Below are 6,370 nucleotides of genomic sequence, written 5' to 3' on the forward strand. Positions count from 1 at the left end.
CTGGATGTTTTTTTATGCTGTAAAGCAGGTGCAGAGTGTTCCAATGTTAACCAACACTGTGATGCTGGATGTAATGGCGTCTTGCCAAACCCTATCCAAATATAAGGCAAATCAGGCTTGTGGTTTATTGTAGGAATGATAGTCTTATTCACATAACGACATTCAGTGCCATAAAAGGGATACTGCAACTTCATGAGAAAGCAAATATTCTGTAAAAGCTAACATAATTGGCTGTGAACAGTGTCAACTCTGTTTGCTTTCAAACCATCTTATTTTGTTTTCATATAATTAGATTTATTTTGAAAGAAAACTTAAAAAATGTCTTGATTCAGGACAAACACAAATGAACAGACATTTTTTAGAAGAGTAACAGATGACTCAATGTTGAATGTGCACAAATAATTGTACCAAATGTCTGTTAAGGAGAGTAGATATAGGCCAAGCTGTTGAGATTGAAAATATGCTAATGTGGTGTGACTTTTGAAACATTTAACTAAAATGAAAGATATACAAGGGACTTCTATAAGCCAGAGTTGTTAATAGCCAGCTGCTGAGCATTTGGGCGGTAATCAAGAGGACAGACTGCAGAAAGGGAACCTGCTCCAGACAGTTATTTATCAAGAGTAGAAACATCACGACACTGTATCCCGAAGTTGAAGAGGAGGTCTCTGGGTAATGTTACACTTAAAAGAGTGATATTTGAAAGGAGCAACAAAAGAAAACCAAGCAACCTCAAAATTAAAACTCAACTTACGAGGAGTTGGAGCAAAGTGTGCAAAGTGTACATTGGAAACATGGAAAAAGAACGAGATGGAAACCAACTGGCCCCCAAGAGTAACCTTCCTCCTAAACTTGGTCCACGGGGTCCTCATTAGGAGTGTAAAAATGTTTATCGACTCAATCAAATTAATACTTCTGGACCGCTGTTATTCACGGAATGTTTTATTTAATCACTGCAGTCACGAAGGCTCTTCTGGGTGTGTTTGTATTTATAATGGTAAGGTTTCAGTTGGGACATATGCGGAAGTAAGTGACCCTATAAGTGTTAGCGTGTTAGCAAGATTTCTGTGTGAGTCTGTATGTGTGGATATAGTTTTGGGTATGGTCCCATGTGTGTGGTCTGTTTTCAGAAGAATGAGGTAGGCAGGACAAACACTGGGTCAAGTGTATGTAGTATAGTTAACACTGCAGGAAACTTAAGCATGGCAATAAGAGAAGCCCAGTGGCTTATTTCAGTGTCTGAACCAATTTCTCACTTTGAGCCTCAACAATTATTTCAGTAATGTGTAATCCTGTGACACAAATTAAAAAGGCAAAAAGCATATCATTTTTAAGAAAAAAAAGTTAAAGAGAGAGAGAGAGCAGAGCAAGAGGATGTCTTGTCTTCACCCTGACCCCCTCAAAGGCATCCTCAGAGGCCACACACTATTCTCTCGGGTCCTCCTTCTATCAAAGCATTCATTGTCTGTCTGTGTAAGTATGAATGTTTTGCCATGCTAATGATGTACATGCTGACATTAGGTAAATGGAAACTAATCTACCCTCACACCCTCATATTCCTGTCCCGCAGGCTCCATGTGCAACCAATCTGGATTGCAGTGCTTTGACGTCTCTACAGAGTGTACACGAAAGCTAGTTAGCAAGCTAGCAGAGAGCTTGAAGGAGTCAGAAAAAAGTAATTGTTAAAGAGTTTAAGAAGTAACTGCAAAAAGTAATTTAACAGGTTAATAGTTAGCTAAAAGTAATATAACTGATGAAATAGCTAGCTTAAAGCATTTCAGTTGTTCAAATATACAAGTGGTGAAATAGTTAACTAGCAATACAACAGTGGAAATGGTTAGCTAAAGGTAATCAAACTTTTTAAATAGTTAGCTAAAAGTAATACAACTGTTTAAATAGTAAGCTATAAGTAATAAAAACATATAGATATGTAGCTAAGAGTTACGGGTAGCTATGCTAAATGTCTATCTTCTACCATTGCAGGGGTAGGAGCACAAATGTAAACGTTCCCTGCGTTGCATGACCCTGGTTTGTTTCGATCTTTATTTGTTTGTGTGTAAGAGTGTGTGTGTTCTGATCCTGACGCTTACCTGGATCCTACACAACGATGCAATTGGCCACCATTCACCAACACGATTTTCACCTTTTTTTCGTGTCACACAGAACGGTTTTAAATGCAATGTATTTCTATTGGTAGTATGTTTCGTGCCTGCAACACGTGTTTTTGTCCGGTCGGGTCTTGGAAGACCGGAAGCTGTGTGGTTCATAAAAACATGTTCTTACTCAATATCTTACCCTAAGCCTAACCCTTTCCCTTTTATTTTAAATTGTATAATGTCTGAGTTTTTTTGCCGCCCGTGAGGAAAAGAAATGGCTCAGAGCCTCAGAATACTGAAATCTGTATTTTATGTCATCTTTTTTTCCTTCTAATTTGTTATTATTTGGTGCAGGCACGAAACATACTACCAATAGAAATACATTGCTTCTAAAATCGTTCTGTGTCAGAATACTGAAATCTGTATTTTTTTTTATCTGTTTTTCCTTCTAATTTGTTATTATTTACATTGCTTTTAAAATCGTTCTGTGTGACACGAAAAAAATGGCGAAATCGTGTTGGTGAACACGAATCAATAGATTAATTTCGTGACTATAACACGAAATGCCGTGAGACTGTGTTGAATTGGCACATCACCTCTACATCATATTATTCCTGGCTTTTATCTAACTGTTGTTTCTGCCATTCTCAAAGGTAATTTTCTGTTTCACTTGGCTTTTTTATATAGTTTTCACTTGTTTGCCACTTGATTTAACAACTGTTAGTCAAACATGATCTCATGGGAAGGCGTATAAATGGCATGTCATTTTTAAGAACATGTCACGTCTACGCATTTTAAGCATTTTGGTTATAATTGAAAGCCCTGTTTAAATAATTACTGGGTAACGTTTAGGCAACACAACTATTTATGTTTAGGAAAATATAAAGATCATTGTTGAAGCATGTGAACATTAACTACCGCTTTAAGTACTTATAAAAGGACATTTCAAGTCACTAGCTAACTTTATCCAAGGTTGGGACTGGCATCAACCAGCTGCTTGTTTAAGCGTCTCCGACAGCTCATTAAGCATCACCAGTCAAGATCAGTTGCATTTTAATTTGCCCAAGTACTTACTCAGAGGCTGAAAAATTCCTTGTGGTTTCATCGGTGTAATTGCTTCTTTATTTCCAGCTTTATCAAGGCTTCGGCTTCAGTAATTGTTTTCTCTGAGGACTTACAAGTCACAATTACACCTCTCCCCAATAATCACTGAAGCTCAATTTATTAGCAGCACCAAAAGGTTTATACACGCTTTTAAGTGCCAACTGTGCACTGGAATCTCAGCTGGTTTCCATTTTTCTGTCATTATGGTTTTGTGTTTGAATACAAAAGACTGCATAACACGGCGAAATCGATACCTTATGACCATATACCGTGATAGTTAATGGTCGTGTTTCTTTCCTCCATTGAGCCTTATGGGAACTGGGACATTGCACTTCTGGAGGACTTCAAGATGTTCCACTTCGACAACACTAGAGATTATTTTTGATGTGATGGTTTCTATGGAGACAACATGTTTTTGCAGCGACCCACCTCGTTGCTTGGATTGAATCCATGTTCATTTTTAGGTGTGGAGCTAAAAAAAAACGGCTTGGAGTATCAGATTGAGCTCTAATTGAGCAGAACAAATAAACTCTACCCAGGTTCACTACTCTGGCCGAGGGGGAGGTATGTTAAAGCTAACCCAACTCCGGGTCTTTAAGTTGAAAAGCTGATCACGGCTTTCAGAAGGACGCTAAGAAAATGTTTGGGGGTAACGCTTTGCACTTCTGAGGTGTACCCTGACCGGGCGCTGAGAGAGCATATTATGTTTTCCCAGTGTGAGTGCACTTTGTCTGATAAATGTGGTGGGAGTGAGCCCCTCAAAGGCAGAGGGTCACTTCTGTTTTATGTTTCCCCAAACCTGCTTGTGTAGGCCTCATTGTATCCAGGAGAGGTGAATATCCATGTGATTGCTCACTTTTCCAGAATTTATCATGTTTCGCCATTCCTTCCCTCTATCTCGAGGCATTTGTATATGGCTAAGACACATTTTATAGATGCTCTCCTCTTTTCCTTTCACAATGTATACAGGGACAAGGATTCATGCCTGATCTTTATTTCTCAATATGACGTTTGGCCGGTCCAGCTATGAACTCATGGTGGAATTTTGCTTTTACAACCCCATGTCTGACCTTCGCTTTTTAAAACAAATCCTCCAAGTGAAGTTAGTCATCATTGGGGTCTGCAGCAACTCTACACTTGTTGTTTCAGTGAAGTGTGAAACAAGATGGCCAAACCAAACCATCTCAACTGAGGCTGAAAATGTATGATTACATCGACCACAGATAAATCAGTTTAATGTGCCCATTCAGTAATAACCCCAGCCAAATGTTCTTACTTACTGTATGCTGAGTATCTCTCCCACTTAAACAATTACAGTCATAAAGCATTTCTGTAGCCACATTACGCTTGTTGTTTAACATCTTGGCAATGTGAACTGGCTTTAGTCTGTGTTGGCGTAAACTGTCATATGCTGTTTACAATTTACAATTATATGGAGACTCTTATTATGGCTGTCGGCCAGATGGCAGCACTACACACGTTTACAGTAGGAACTTATACACTTGAATGCAAGATGTGGAAAGTGGCTATGTACATTTGCTGAAGTGCGGTCCTTAAATCCAATGTTCAGATGCATGAGTATTTTGGTTACATGTTATTCAACTACATCACTAAATGTCAGTGTTTTTTTTTTACAACAATACTAAATATTCACGGTGATAGTTAAACAATTGATGATTATTGTACAGTCAGTGTTTGTTTACTTTATTTAATCATAACTTTTACGTTATGATGCTTAAATAAGGGATTTGAGTATTTCTACCACTTCTGGTGGGACATTCACGATGTAAAGCAATTCATCTGTCTACAAAAAATTGAAGTACTCAAAAAGATGTGGTCACAGAAATCATATTTTTTTAGAAGACTGTATAGAAGCATTATAATACCAGCAAACATATTTCAGCAACAATAACCACAGTGAATATTCATGTTGGTACTAAATTCTCCATGAAGGCAAATATGTTCTCAGGCCACTGTGATTCATCATCACTGATTGCGATTAGATCAAGCACTTGGAAAGCAGTGTGATAACAATGTTGCTGATGTGGAAGTGAGGATTTAACGGGCTTATCATAAGTGCCTTGTTAAAGCTCTGTGATGATTAGGAACACTCAGTGCAGTGAAACGTGTTTTCCTGATAAAACTGTCACCACTAAAGCTTTAGGCACTTCTTTAAAGGCCCTTTAGGTTAGAATTTATGAAAATTATCAATAAGAAATGAGTGGGTGTTTGTGTACAGTAGATTGTAAAATTGACCTTTAAGTAATTTATGTTTTCCACTGAGAAATGTACCCATAAATCAATAGGCGATGACATGACATCTTCACTTACACCAGTTGACAGTGTAATTCTTCATCATCGGCCAAATACAATATAAGTCTGCACTGCAACAAATCAACCATCAAGTTAAACGCGGGTGTTCCCATGTCGGATACTGTATAAGTGGACTTGAACTATGGCCCCTAGCACCTAACGGACACGACTGTGATATAAGGCTGAGAATTCACACACATTATCTATAAATATATATGATTATTTACATTACATTTTTTGTTCAGTCACTGCACATATTACAAATACATAGTAAGCCTTAGTTACATGCTGGTGAAAATGTGGATGTGGTGTTTACAGTATTTCATTTCAGAGTTAGACTAATTACATTTTTAACGAATACAGCAAACCCTCTGAGTGTTGACTGATTTTAGGGAGCCCCCCCTCATTTTTTCAGTTGTCATCAGTAGTGAAGGAGCTCCATCAGAGCAGCCGGTACAGCTGGTGGTCACTCCGGTGTGTCTGATCTCTGTGGAGGAGAACCTAATACCGCCCCCCCTCTCTCCATGCTTGGACGAGTGTGCTCCCTGTACCATGAGCAGCGGAGTATGTGATTACACTGTTTGGGTTGGCAGCCCAGACCGAAACTGTCCGCGTCTTTAAGAGCAGCCTGCCGGACTGTGAGGGGAAAAGACAGACATGACAGAGGAACTATTTCAAAAATCCCCTGTTTAGGTTAAAGGAGCTCTGCATTGTTTATATGGGTACAATGGAAGCATAATTCCTGACAATCACCTCTGTGTGGAGGCATTGTGTTTGATGTTCACAGCTGAATTCGCTGAATGCACTGAGGTCATATCTGTAAATGAATGGTTTACCACAGTCATTGTTTATGAGTC

This window comes from Trematomus bernacchii, unplaced genomic scaffold (genome assembly GCF_902827165.1).
Source record: "Trematomus bernacchii unplaced genomic scaffold, fTreBer1.1, whole genome shotgun sequence".
Taxonomy (NCBI): domain Eukaryota; kingdom Metazoa; phylum Chordata; class Actinopteri; order Perciformes; family Nototheniidae; genus Trematomus; species Trematomus bernacchii.